Here is a 15,441-nt window from a genome sequence, read left to right as displayed (position 1 = left end):
CTGTCCCCAAGGCTTGGCATTCCAGGAGATAAGGTATCTCCTCAGCAGGACAAATTGCAATCAGTACTAGCCACCATGTGACTAACCTATTAGACCTTCCTGGAGTTGTTTATCACCAGTTAAGAATTTGAAAAACTTCTGCCAGGAAGAGAAGGCGTTTCAGGCAACAGCTGATAAAAGATCTAATGAAAAGTACCAAGAATTTCATGGACAGTTGTCTTTCAAGAAGGCGTCAGTTAAGAAAATATTCAGACGATAGCTGCCAAAACCCGGCCTCCAAAAAGACCTTGTTTCTAAGAGGAAATGAAAGAGAAGAACTTTCAGAGAGTAAGCCTCAGAAACAGAAAAAAAGAAAGGTTGAAGTGATGTGTGTTCACAGATCAGTCCAGGCTGGAGGGACAGGTATCCAACAGAGTTCTTTGCTCAAATAACAGATCATATTCCTAAAAAGAAAAGCTGACTAATGACCTGATCTTAAAGTAAAAGGGCATTTCATATTTGAGAGTTCAGGAAATTCTATCCATAGTAAACCTTCATGGAGACATTTCTCTTTTTAAATTAAGTTTTACAGGTTTACATTCTAACAAGCAGCCTTTCAGCACTTGATAATTATTAGCCCAGACAGCTTCAGTATCCACATATTTTAGACTCATGCTCTACCAGCAGCTCCAAAATGCCCCCAAATAGTTGAAATGGAGAGAAAAATCCACTATTAGTCTTAAAGATGAACAAATCACATTGAAACAGCAGACAATGAAAAGTCAAAATATTTTGTTGCAAAGGAAGTGGTAAAGAAGTTTCAAAATATAGAGATGTTCTTGAGGTCACAAAAATATTTTTGGGAAAACATTCTTTAGTGATTGCTAATGATGCCCCTGACGTTATTTATTTAGGATCAGATGAACAAGGTGCTTTTTTAACAAGCAGGACAGAACTGACTTTGTCCTATAAAGGGCTCACAGTCCAGTCCAGTGAATAAAGAACTATGCAGATAGGCAGCATTGAGAAAATGAGTATGCCAAACACAGGATAGTATGGGTCTTGCTCTGCCAAAGTCTAAAAATATGAACAAGATAGAGGCCTTGCAAAACAGCTCAAGAAAGGCAACAGGGAAGACTGCATATAAATAGCTTCACAAGCTATTTATACAGAACCTACCACCACAACTGACATGAAGAGCATCCCATGCACCTACAGATTTACAATTCACACACAGTTTTACACTCAGTAGCAATGGCCATGGATAATTGCCCAAAGTATGTATCCAGTATAATTTCTTAAACATACACTTTTGGAAAGCTGAAACCTCTCTCAGGATTACCTTGCTTTGCACTTGAGCAACACTCCATTTGAATGGCTCAGTGTTCCACAGTCTGTTGCGCTGTCAATTACCAAGCACCACTGAAAAAACTCTACTATTTATTCTACTGAGATGCCTTTTTTTTTTTTTTTTAAACATAAATACAAAGACAGGCCATTCTGGCTGTACTCAAGTATGCCCCTCAATGGCTATTCTCCTCTTCCCATGCACACAGCTGAGCATTACAGTTTATGTTACCTTTGACCCCTCACCTAAACCGTACTAATAAATAACTCTGCATTGTAACACGGCAATAAAACTTAAAGATTAAAAACTCCGGATTCATATAAAACTGTTTCAAATGTCCTCACATGAACCTAAATCTTAATGCTTAATGAGCCTTGCGGCCCGTCTCTCTAAACTGGAGACATGCCAAATCCATGATGCTGATAATGTTTTGGCTTTACAACGCAGAGCCTGAAAACCACAGGAGAACACCAATCCCCTCTCACCTCAAGGCACGGGTCACATTCAACGCTTCAAGTATGCCTATGAAACTCAAATACCTTCTTAGTTTCCAGGAATAGGAAATTCAAGCAAAAGCCTAATTAATCGTAAGGGCTGGGCATCCACTAACTTCTCCAGTGAGGTATCTGGCAAGACAAGAGTGTCTGCACTGTACACTACACAGCCAAGTGCTGAACTGATGCCAGGCCTATACCACTGACAGACAAGTATCATAACGTATATACAAAATCCTACAATCTACAAAGACGACTGAGTATTTGTTTTCCCCTACCAGGTCTCCATAAATGGCATGGCAATTTTACATAAGTGACATTAACTTGCAAGAACAACTTGATTTTTAAACAGCCACACAACCAAAACACCATATATACAGTGAAGACTGTTCTCCATACCTAACGGTACCTCTGACTCAGAGGACACAGTTTTACTATTCCATAGCATTACACTTGCACTGATCTGGCACATATCCAGCCCTTGCTGAAAACAGCATTCATGTCACCCCAAAGCTTGGTCAGATGCACTACAATCATGATGCAAGCCCAGAGAAACTCTGCTCTCTGAGAAGCAGCAGCTCATTCATCCCCAGTGACATGAAGAACACAAGCTAAGGAGATTTCTTATTTATAGAAAAAAATTATTTTCATGAGAGAGCAAATGATAAATTCCATTAAGTCATTCTTGATCACAATCACTTTCAGCTCACTCAGACTTATAGCCACACTTCACTTTAAATACTATTAAAATAATCTATGTGCATGACTAACTTTTTTTTATTTAAAACCAAAACCTAAAAACTTTCTTGTACTTTTTAAGGCATATATTCCTAACATGCACAGCTGAAGGGAACTGCCTTTCCTAGATACTGTCCTACACAAGAAAAAGTGTAAAGCTTTTTCCTTAATTCACTGTACATATGCAACTTTACCAAGATTACTTAAGAGCAATAAAATACCTTCGTATCTGCTCTTTCAAAACATAATGAAAAAGCTAGAGTCAAAGAATCCTGGTTTCAAACAATAAGCATAGTTTCTGCACACCTTACTAAGCTACAGAACACCATGTGCTAATATACAAAATAAGTGTCTCTAAGAAACAAAAAAAGTTTGGGAAAATGCTCATAAGTTGGTATCCAGAACTGTATATGCAAGTGACATCCATCTTTAACCACATACAATTATTCCTCTTTCACTTTTTACGTTTATGCCATGGCTTCTCAAGGTATGCAGTTAAATATTCGTTAGAACTTTCATGCTTGAGGAAAATCAAAGATTTATTATGCCTGCATTTACTGCTATAAATTGATTTACATACATACATAAAACAGACATGCAGCTAAACTGTTCTACGTACAGAACCCAAGGTATTACACACAATCATGATGCTGTTGGACTCCACTGCAAAGCCAAATAGTTTCTGCTGATATCTAAATCTGGATTCGGTTTGATTTCATTGTTTAAGGTCCTTTGCCCAGGATCCATGTCCCAATTGTTGTTGCTACTCTTTTTATGGTTTGGTCCTATTCTTGACTTTAGAATCTCATTACAACAAATACAAACTTTCAGGGTAGCTGGACTCGTAGTACTGCTCGATTCCAGAGAAAGTTTGAGAGAAAATATGATCCCAATTGCATGTCAGAAATGCTTACAGATACACTGGATATATATCACCCTTGCATATTCACATCAAAGCAAGTAATAATTGGGATTTTCCAAGTCTCACATCCTCACAGAGACCCCTCTAACTGCTGAATGCCGAATGTGAAAGAAGGAATCCTGCAGCAGCAGAGCTGGGCAAGAGGAGGTAGGTGGCAAGGAGAATGGAAAGGAACCGCTCACCTTAAAAACACACTTGCAAGAACATTAAAGCAGTAACAACTGGGCAAGGTTGCAGGAAGATGTATGCATTTTTGTCTTCATGTAGTAATTTTTAAACTTATTAATAGCAGTTGTTGCATGATTAGAAATAAAAGCAACTTCAACTTCCTTATTTGCTGTTTCAGAAAAGCAAGACAATTACCCAAATCAGTGGGGCAGGCGGATAGAGACAGCATATACTTTTTCTTTTGCAATCAACCTTCATTCAGATGCCTGAATCCATAGAATAGAACATCTAAGCATTGCAACAACCAGATCTAATTTATTCCTGATTAATCCTCTAGCTTCTTATGATATCTGGGTCAAACCTAAATGTTAAAGCTATCTAACAGAAAAAAAAAAAACCCAAACCAAACCAAAACAAAACACAAACCCGAACGTGTGCTGAAGTGGAAATTGGGAATTTCTAGTGATATTTCCTGCTACTGATGTTGCATGCCTCCCTCATAGAGCTTTCCACCATGCCCCCAGGAGGGCATATTTGCCCAGCCATGCAGAAGCATAGCCAGGAAACTCCTCAGTCTTTGCATATGAGAATTTAATACACAAAGCAAGAATAGAGCAAGAATTGCCTCCGCCTAGCTATGATGTCCCTTGCTGAAATCACCATCTGCACTGACGTCGGACAGCTATGCTAAAAAGCCATGAACTCATTTCAGACAAACAGAAGTCGTAGTCACTGGCTTCTCAGCACAGCTGGGTGAACAATTAGAGCCAGGACTGTCAGGACAACTGCACAAGTGGGCTTTCAAATATCCAGAAAGAAGGAAGGGCTTGTGTTGCCCTCACCCGTCAGCTTGCCGCTTTATGGCACCCTGCATCATTTAAATATGCTCCTCAGCTCCCGAGCCGAGTGCGTCAAGCTATGAAAATGTCATAATGAGGCCAGACGGAGATGCCAGCTGCAGCGTAGACACTACCAGAGAGGCAGGGACAAGGCCTGTGGGCGCCTGTGGCTAGCACACGTGTGCAGGGCTGCTCCGCTAGTCAGGCTGGTGGTCCGTAACACTTCCACCCCAAGAGTCCAAGCTTTCGGCATCGCGCAGTTGTATTAGTTTTCATTTATTAAAATATGAGGATAGTTGGTAGACGTGAATGAATCATTTATAACCAGTGTAGCGATGTCTGCCGGACTTTGCAGGCTGTGTAGGCCATAGACATTGGGATCACCCGGAGGAAAGCCTGGCTTTACTGTGTGTAAGGCTCCAACAATCCTGCTCAAGACATAGACAAAGATTCCCCCTGCGCCATTTTGCACATGGCTAGTCTGACTGTTTGGGGAATGGACTCTGGCATGGTGGCTACCCCCCTTCACTTCTGCAAAACACCTGCAAAGTCCGAAGGGAGCCCGAGACATGTTTAGGACATTCAAGGCATACTGTGTCCCCGCTCCTGACATCAGTTTCCAGCTACTGGGATCCCTTCAGAACCTGAACTTGCTTTCAGTCCTCATCACAAAATAAAACAGGCAAGGAAAACACTGTAACAGCCACATGGAAGCCAGCACCACTCCACACTCACACAGACATCACCCACACAAGTGTCTGGCTATGAGTTGCCAGTTAATGACACTAGCAGTCAGTACTGTCCTGTGGAGATAAATTGAGGCAAGTTTAGCTTTTCCCTAAATTTTCAACAAATCAGATAAACCAGACCAAAGGCAGTGAATTCATCCATCTTCAGAAACCTAAGACAGCTCTAATTTCTTCCTTATCCCCTGAAGCTTATCAAAGACTATGAGATCAGGTTTTCATCTGCTTCTTGAGGTCAGCTGCAATGAAAGCACAGCAGATTGGGAGGAGGTTAAGAGAAAGCTTGAATACCACCAGATTTTATTCACGAGGTACCCATGTAGGTCTCTGATAAACCAGAAAGCTCCTGTCTAGAAAGACAGTATTGCCTGTAGCAGCTTTACTAGCACTTCTTCACTGAGCAATAGATAAAAAATTAACTCTTAGGGCTTCACTTGCCAAAGCCTGTACTTTTTGAAGAGACATTAAAAGTTCTCAGTATTACACCCCAAATTTCTGTTGAGTTGTTTATTTTACAGTGGACTTGGAACCAATGAGGAGCACACTTTTATTGTTGGCCTTCTAATTTGCTCATCATCAGAAAGCCAAACTTGAAGGCCAAATTGGTAGCTCTCTGGTTAATGCTCTGTAGCCTAATAAAGTTTTACCCACTAACCACAGCTGCTAGGAGCAGGATGCAATACAAACATCATAGCCTCTCGGATCTGAGGTTGAGACGACACATCCCTTCAGGTTGATTTGCACTGATCCACAGGTGGTAAACGAGGACATGCAATTTGCCCAACATCACAGAACAATTTAGTAGTATAACCAAGTGTTGTCCCTTGACCTGCTTATTACTGGAGCTCACAAGCTTCTAAGAAATACATATTTATTTGTTTCATGAACAAAACATTAGTTAGTTAAGCATTCCACCTTAAAGATTTACAGCAGTTAAATCAGATTACCTCTGCTTACTTGCAGATAAGATTACAATCTAATCTTGAAATACACATCCCTTGCTTTTCATGCAACACAATTCAACCTGAACATTTAAAAAGCAATGTGAAGTGATTCAGCACACAGCACTTCCCTTGAACACACAGAGGAGAAATCTTGTGCAAGAGGCAACCCTTAAGTACAAAGAGGTAAACTACATGCTCCTTCCGAGTTCCACAACTTTCGATCAACAATAACAACTACTTCCCTCCTCCCAAAGCCACTCCTCAGCAAAGACACGCAACTACAATCAAACTAGATCATATCATTTCCTTGATATTTTTTCCCCTTTAACAGCTAAAGTTCAAGCTGTCTGATTAATGACACCAATGAGCTATACAACAGTATTTACACAAGTAGGTTTCAAAGCTATCGTAAGCTACCTAGAGTTGAGTTACAGGATATTAGCTCAACTCTACCACTGAAAACAGTTTCCAAGTTCCACTACCTTTCATTCATAGAATAAAACTTAACCAGTAGCTGCAATGGTCCAGCTAAACATCTCAGGAGATCTCGTTTATAAATTTCAATATGCATTCAGTTCTGCACAAGCTTCATCCTTTTGGTGTGCAAAGACAGCTTTTACCAACTTCAGTGACAGCCCTCCACACCCAGCAAAAGAAATCGGTCCATACAGGTGATTTGGATCACTAGATTCTCCCAAACTCCTGACAACCTGCATGGGATTTTCAAAGAACTACAGGCATTAGGGCACACTTCCAAATTGCTCTTAAAAGTCACCAGCTTTGGCATCTAAGCCCACAACATGCTTTTGGAATACTCTGCCTAAAAACTAGCAATTAAAGCCACAGAGAGAAACGTGCAACAGCTAACTTGCATCTCTTGTCCAAAAATTACAAAACACATCATTCAAATACACCTTTAGGTAAAATTTAGAGGATGTCTAACGTTTCCAGAAACTATAAAAGGAGCTGAGTATTGATGGTATACAGATGGCTAACTGTTGACAGCGTTCGGACCTGGCGTTGGTCCAAAATGCCTCACTGTAGCAGACATGTCCGCAGGCAGGTGTGGAACACCAATCTGTGGTTAACATCTTTAAATAAAAGGAAACCAAAAAGCAAACACCATTTTTACTTTACATAATTCAACTAAGGAGCTGGGGTGGAGTGAGGGAAGCACTTTGCAAAACCTGTTTTCTTTAAGCCACATTTCAATCCTCACCATAACAATAGCTTTGGCACTGAAATGATGCTGCAGTGAAATACCAGTGTGCACAGTATCAAAACTCGTAACAGGAAACCAACAATTGGACATACTAGGTAAAGTTCATTTCAGCTTTAGTCAAGATTGTATTCAAGGCTCGAAACTATAAGTGTTACTTACTCACACAGAAGAATGCCGTTTTCTAATCCAGAACGAAAATCTTTCTCACCAAAACTTCTGCCTGTCACTTGCTGCAAAAGAGTAGGGGGAAACAAAAGGGTGACATCTATTAGAAGATGTGCTTTACAAGAGCAATTCATAACATTCAGTTAAAGCATCTGCTGCATAGGAAACATCAGAGCTTCACAGGCCTTGCCAAAGGACTAAGTCGTGTCCATCAACCAGTTTCTTCCTTCCCATTTCATCAAGCCATTTAACACATAAAGCAAAGTATTTGCTCTGGCCAGTGCAATTACAGATTGTAACAGAAGTGTTTTGTAGAAGTAAAAACCAAAAACAACAACTACAATGTATTCTTCAGAATATTTAAAAAATTATATTCTATAGCATTTTGAGTTCTAAAACTATTGTATTTAGACAAATGATGTATTTTTACTGCTTTTTTTTGCACCATGTTAAAAATCTTGTACTGGGCTTCAACTTCTAGCCTCTAACCTATCAGCTCTATAGAATAAACAAAGGCAACTGGAAGCACTCGCATGAGTTAACAGCCCTTCAGACACACATGACAATACTCCTGGTAGTATTATATGATATTTCACATCATGAAGCCAACTGTGAGCATGAATACAAACTCATTGGAAGCTAAGGTTTAGGCATCTACTCACAGTCCTGTCAGGGATGCTTAGACCAGGAGGTACATTCTGCATTACGAGATCTTAAGTCAGTCTGTGCTGCTTAGGAATGGACCATCTAGGAACTGTCTAGGAATCCCAGTCTCGCCTGAGGGTGCCGGATGCTACAAGCATGACTGAACCCTCATTTGTGACTCACTACCATGTTGACAATGGCTTGTCATTCATCCTCAAATCATTCTCAACAGATGACGTGTTCAGTTAAAAGTAAAGAATACTTTTTATTACCACCAACAAATATGTAAAAATAGTTGCTATGTTTAGAGAGCACTGAACAGAAACAAAACAAAGCCAAAAAAGTCTGCCTAGTTTTGAATTGTCCTCCAGGAGGTCTTCTCTTCACCCAGCCAAAACATTTACCGGATGCTTATAGAATTCTCATGGCTTGCATCCAATCTTTCAGCAAGACCCTTGCTCTGGGCATTGCTTCCACCATAGAGAAATAGTGACTTGGGGACACATCTGTCCTTACGTCCCCATTTTCTCCTTGCTGTTCCATTCAGATACAAGACCCTTCCCCTCCCAGTTTCCTGTCATAAAGACAGCAATTTATAAAAACTGACAAGTTTGGCACTTTCCCACGGGATTAGCAAACGCACCAGCTTTCACTAATGCTGGTTATAGCGACACACAGTCTTAGACAGAACAACACTTTTTTTTTTTTAATTGAAGTGCAAATACAAAGCCTAAAACCTAATCCCCCACTTAATTATAAACACATTGGTTTTTTTCATGTGAAGGAACTACTCCCAGCAAACTGGTATGACAGTGTGCAAACTTTAACCCCCCCATACTCTGAAAAGTATATCATAAAGACATCAGTTGACAATCATGGTTTATGCAAATGCATAAACTAGAACAAGGCACTGTGTTTCCCTCATACCTCAGAAGAAACCAGATGCAATTTGCCAGTAGTGACTTCTAATCATTTAAACTATCTCTAATCATACTAAATCATCTCTAATCTTGATCTGCTGGGACAGAGGGAAATCATGACAATCAAACCATTAGCATTTGGGATGAATAATAGATGGAGCACATCAAAACTGACTTTTATTTCACCCATAGAATAAAGTACAGGACAAAGAAATAGGAAGAGCTATTTCCTAACAGCCTCAGTGTTTTTTTCATCTATACAGAAAAAAAAAAAAGGATAGTAATTTTATTTCACTCAACATCAAACACTGCAGCTATGGAAGTCAATCTTTTTATGTGTTTGTCGAACACCCTTATTCACCAGGGAGCAGTACTGAAACTGTTAACACAATTCAGGTAAGAATCTACCTGCCAAAAGCTGTTGCCTGGGTATCACTGTCATTACTGCTGATGTAGGAAGGTTTCATACACAATTTCTGGCCACACGAATAAAATCATGAAATGCAAATGCACAGCTGGAACAACAATTAATCCAGTGGATGTACAACAGAAACTGACAGCAGGTGAGGAAAGACAGGAAGGTCCAAGAACAGTGCATGCCTGTTTGAAAAGGAACTGGAAGTAAATGAGGCATGGAAAGGTTTATGCCTACTCTAGATGGTCCTGCTGCAGAGGGGAAACATTAATCAGCTACAAGTCTCCTGATTTAGCCAATTAAAATGTAAGAACAGTTCCACAGAGAAAAGCTAGAAACTAAAACTAAGCATGAAGATGACATTATAAATGACAAAGATGAGCCCAGAAGAAGACTAAGAGGAACAAGAAGCTGCGTCCACCTTTTCCAGAGGAAATCAGAGCTCAGTTTCTTGGCATATGCACACACATACGTGTGCGTGCACCCACACACGCCCCCCTCTGCAGAGGACACTTTGGGCTATACTGGATTGGCTTCGTGTAGCAAGGTTTTGGTAGCGGGGGGGCTACAGGGGTGGCTTCTGTGAGAAGCTGCTAGAAGCTTCCCCCACGTCTGATGGAGCCAACGCCAGCCAGCTCCAAGACGGACCTGCCGCTGGCCAAGGCCGAGCCCATCAGCGATGGTGGTAGCACCTCTGGGATAACAGATTTAAGAAGGGGAAAAAGTTGCCATGCAACAGTAACTGCATCCAGAGAGAGGAGTGAGAACATGTGAGAGAAACAACCCTGCAGACACCAAGGTCAGTGAAGCAGGAGGGAGAGGAGATGCTCCAGGCACTGGAGCAGAGATTCCCCTGCAGCCCGTGGGGAAGACCACGGTGAGGCAGGCTGTCCCCCTGCAGCCCATGGAGGTCCACGGTGGAGCAGATATCCACCTGCAGCAGGGGAGGACCCCACACTAGAGCAGGTGGATACCCAAAGAAGGCTGTGACCTCGTGGGAAGCCTGTGCTGGAGCAGGCTCCTGGCAGGACCTGTGGACCCATGCAAAGACCCCACGCTGGAGCAGGTTTTCTGGCAGGACTTGTGACCCCATGGGGGACCCACACTGGAGCAGTCTGTGCCCGAATGACTGCACTCCGTGGAAGGGACCCACGCTGGAGCAGTTCGTGAAGGACTGCAGCCTGTGGGAAGGACTCATGTTGGAGAAGTTCATGGAGAACTGTCTCTTGTAGGAGGGACCCCACGCTGGAGCAGGGGAAGAGCGTGAGGAGTCCTGTCCCTGAGGAGGAAGGAGCAGCAGAGACAACGTGTGACGAACTGACCCCAACCCCCATTCCCCGTCCCCCTGTGCTGCTGGTGGGGAGGAGGTAGAGAATTCAGGAGTAAAGTTAAGCCCGGGAAGAAGGGAGGGGTTGGGGGAAGGTGTTTTAAGATTTGGATTTATTTCTCATTACCCTACTCTGATTTGACTAGTAATAAGTTAAATTAATTTTTTTCCCCAAGTCGAGTCCATTTTGCCCACGACAGTAATTGCTGAATGATCTCCCTGTCCTTATCTCAACCCATGAGCCTTTTGTTATATTTTCTCTCCCCTATCCAGTTGAGGAGAGGAGTGATAAAGTAGCTTTGGTGGGCACCTGGCGTCCAGCAAGGGACAACCCACCACACATACCCTCAAGAACAACTACAGCCGGCCTAAAGGCCAGCCTCGTGCACATTGCTGAGATAACCTTTGCTCAGCACACTGAGAGCGGGAGGAGCGAGGATTTAAACTGACTTCAAGCAAAAGGACTGGCACTCTCGTATTTGCAAACAGAGTCCCGCATAGCTAAGTGCATACCAAAGTTTGCCCAAACCCACGTAAAAAGGAAAGCATGTGCATTAACCATGGTATCACAAAACTGTTGCATGCATCACAGGACCATGTTCATGTTATTAGTCTAAGCACTGGTCTGTTCCTACTAGCTTATCTTCCACGTCTGGAAAAAAACCTCCGGTTTGACTCCTAGATGAAACTCTGAAAACGCCGACATACAAGGACTAGAGGGTAGTGTTTACTGTGCTTCTACTGAGCTTTATTGGACAAAAGAAAATTGTTCATCTGCAGCCAGGCACAGAAAACTGGAAAAAGGAGGAACAGATCTTTAGCCCATCAGCTTTCATACTACAGAGAACTGGTGTTCAGAACTCAACCTGCACAAAAACAGTCATGGACAAGTGCAAGGTAGTCTGTATCCTGGACCACTGACTTCAGGAAAGGAGAGGGGAAGAAAAAAAAAAAAGCAACACCAAAAAAACCAATGAAGATGTTAACTGAGAGAACACTGAGACCTGGCCTTTCTTCGCAAGGCCCTCTCTAGACCACCACATCTTACATGCTTTCAAGACACAACTCCATCTGCTACCTAGCATCGTCCCCACATCACCAGTACAGACCAGCACACTTAGGCAGTACAGGAGGAAGGAAGATACATGGAAGAGTTCCCTATTCACCTCTGCAATGCCCACACACTGCAATTCTCTGCAGTGCAGGGGTACCAACGTTAGAACGAAGCACCTTAAAGGCAAAACGCAAGCTGTATCCTGCTAATGATTACTAAAAATCCTGCCACTTCTTTAATAAGTTCTACAAAGCTGAGAGGAAAAGAGCTGCCTTTCCATATCATACTGTAAATTACAGAACAGAAGCAAAACGATATAATTTATTATTGTGCTTCATTTATGTGAAGAGGAGTTGGTTTTATTCATCATCTGGATGATATTTTCTTCTCCATAAAAAGCCGTAAGCATCTTCAACCAGGGCAATTATTTGACTGCCGGACACATTTCTCAGTTTCACTGCCACTTAACAACCCAAAAAATGAACCTAAAATGAATAATAAAAGTTTTTCTAAAAGGAATATTAGGAGACTAAACCACAGCACGCTGACTATCACAAGGTTATGGCAATGACTTTAATATGTACTTACACAGAGTAACACTTCTCATATACAGTATTGTTGCTGATTAACTCCTTTGTTCTTCGCAGTTACGCATGCCACTAAATTTATGTCATCAAGAATGGCTCTCATCCAGCCACTAACCAGTGCCATATTACACAACTCTATTTTCACTAAGCTTCAGTTCACGTTGTTTTCCTTGCGTTTTGTACTGCTGCTGGTGCTTCCTGAGACGGAGCTTACAAAGCCTCTGGTGTCAAAATAGCTTAAGGGCATGAAAAAGAAAAGGTGACAAATTAGTGAGCAGATGCTGGCCTCAGGTGAAATTTATCTCGGCCAACAAGATATAAGTAGTTGAATAAACACTAAGTCATCAGGGACAACACTTTGAAAATAGTTAGCTTCATTTTCTATGTGCACATCTGAAAATAGCATGTAAAGCAGTGAACAAAAATATAGACACAGCTGGGAGAGGTCTTTGTTACTCATTACATGTTTTGGAGAGCTTGTGAAGCATGACAGTGAGGAAAAAGATTTTCAAAAGGTTTGGTAGGCTGTTCATTTCTTTGTACATGGGTATGCTGCATTTCCATTTTATGCAACCACTACTTTCCCCTATATAATTTTTTACTTAAATGAAAAAAGCCCACCCTGCTACTTAACTAGAAAACATACTGCTTTTACTTCAGGGAGATGTAAAAGTAAGGCTTAAACTGTAATAATCACAGGTATGTAAATAGAAAGCATTGGATCACATAAGCAGCAGGGAACACAAACCACCGAAGTTTTTAGGGCATCAGAATTTGGCACCTCTAGAGTAATGAATTCCTATTTCCTAATTTCTGACCTATCATTTGAGCTAGTAATATGAATATGCAAGTTAAATTCCTTTTTCATATATCATAGGCAAGAGATTTCTGAACTAAACAACACTGACAAATTTAAAGCCAGCTTTGCCTTTGCAGACCAGAATTGTACCACATTGCTATGGGAGCACAATGGAGACCCTTCACCAGCTCCTGGTTCTGCCACGTATTGTTTGTGTGATGCTTTGGTCTCTGCAAAAGTGGACAAAATGCATCATCTAGGCATGAGCTCCCTCTCTCTCACTCCACAGCAAAGGGATATAAATTGCTAAAACCATAGCAATATAAGTCAGTCCTGAACAGGGTTATTACAAATATTAGGAAGCTAACTGATTTAGTACATACAAACTTGAGGACTGCATGAATAGAGCTTTCCAAGAGCAACAAACACTGATCTAGGCACACCTATCTTCCAGGAAAGCTGAATGATGACAAGCACTCTGCACAAAGCTTTCCAAGGCATTACAGTATTGAGGTAATTTACTAGTGAAATCAATAAAGGGCGTACAACTTAAATACCTTTAGTGTGTATTGCTACTCTCAGTGACAAAACCAGCATGAGCTCAGAATAACTAACGTGGCCAGCAATGAACCACCTGAAATTCTGTGGTATGGAATTTGAAAATTTAAAGAATGCATGGGAGGAAGCAGGGAGATTTCACACTTGGGTAGCAAGATTAATCTGCAAACAAAGCACTTAAAGTTATTTATTTTTAGATCTTCCACTTTCTGGTCACTTAAGTTTAACTGCAATTTGCAAAGTTCACTAGCTGTGCTGAAGTCCCCTTTGTTCTCTTCATCTGGCTATTCACTCTCATACTATTCTTTAAAGAGCCAGGGAGTTGCTCTTTTTCACACTTCATAAGAACTCCATTTTTTCTACCAACAACAGAATAAAATAGGGGACAGCATATTCTCCTCCATTTGCTTTAAATGCCTGTCTGCCACACCGTCAGTTGGGTTAGCTGAGTTTGGTGTCAACATATAGCATGGGAGAACCATACCCACTAATATAAACATACTCCCAACTCCTTTGGGGGACCCAATTCTAAGTCCTCACTAAAGAAATTATTTCTTTACTACAGTACACTAGTCAGTGCCTTTTCTTTCCATGAAGGGAGCAACAACTAAAAAACCACAACAGCTGATATATTTTTCCTGATCCTTTGCACAGTTTAGTGAGGACATGATCCTATGAATGTACACATGCATTTATATTTAATGTGTAGACTAGTAGAACAGGTTCAGTCAGTACTCCATTTAGGAAACATGACAAAAGGAACATAGAAAGAAGAGTAAAACAAATGCACCACCAGACAGAAGTTTCCACTCCAGGCCTCCACCATCCCTTTTCTTCCTATTAAACAAGAATTTACCAAGACGAAGACAACAGAGCTCCACTTATACTCAAGACAAACCACAAGCCAACGCTGAAATGCTACAGAGTGACACTACTCCACTGACTCAGGCCTTGAGTTTACCAAGTCTTTGACAACACCCGTTCAATGTTTTCATATATACCAACAGAGAGAAGAGATCAGCCTCTGAGCAGCTGCACTACAATTCTGCCTGCTGAAAGGCCAAGACATGATGGGAGAAGACAACTGCAAGCAAACGAGGCTTATTGCTGCTGATAAAGCACAGACATCAGTATATTCCTCCTTTCTCCATTAACATACCACCACCATCAGCAGCTATTACCTACCTAAGGCTTTAAAGCGAAGTCTGGGAAGGTTTTGTCCTTAATAATCCTGCCCATCACCAGAGCTTTCCACACTGAAATTCTGCATTGCTAACAGTAGTATTATACACACAGGGTTGCCATACGTTGTTTGGATTTATGATCTTGCAGAGCTGCGCGCATTTCTGCCAGGACATCTGGTAGTATAATCCTGCTTGGCTGGCAAGCTGCTAAGGAGTGTTAAAATTTCATGATAGAGCAAAATCACCCTCCTTTTTCATCTCCCCTCCCTAATGGTGTTTGTATACATTCTCAGGTGCATTGCCAAACATTGCAGCCTTCCCTTTGGGGTGAGGTGGGGCAGAAAATGTTTCATTCAAGGTTGAACATTTTGTGGAGAAAGAGAGCAA

At 41.4% G+C, this 15,441-nt stretch overlaps 1 protein-coding gene across 1 annotated transcript in view; it reads right to left on the bottom strand.

Moving 5' to 3' along the window:
* The window catches only part of LIMCH1 (LIM and calponin homology domains 1), a 180,461-nt gene that overhangs the window by 104,997 nt on the left and 60,023 nt on the right, over positions 1 to 15,441 (bottom strand). Inside the window, exon 2 of the mRNA XM_010574547.1 lies at positions 7,560 to 7,630. The gene's annotated coding sequence lies outside the window, so the exon portion shown is untranslated. The remainder of the gene's footprint in view (positions 1 to 7,559; positions 7,631 to 15,441) is intronic.

This window comes from Haliaeetus leucocephalus, unplaced genomic scaffold, assembly GCF_000737465.1.
Source record: "Haliaeetus leucocephalus isolate CR32 unplaced genomic scaffold, Haliaeetus_leucocephalus-4.0 Scaffold439, whole genome shotgun sequence".
In the NCBI taxonomy this organism is placed as follows: domain Eukaryota; kingdom Metazoa; phylum Chordata; class Aves; order Accipitriformes; family Accipitridae; genus Haliaeetus; species Haliaeetus leucocephalus.
This window is presented reverse-complemented; position numbering and strand designations above follow the sequence as displayed.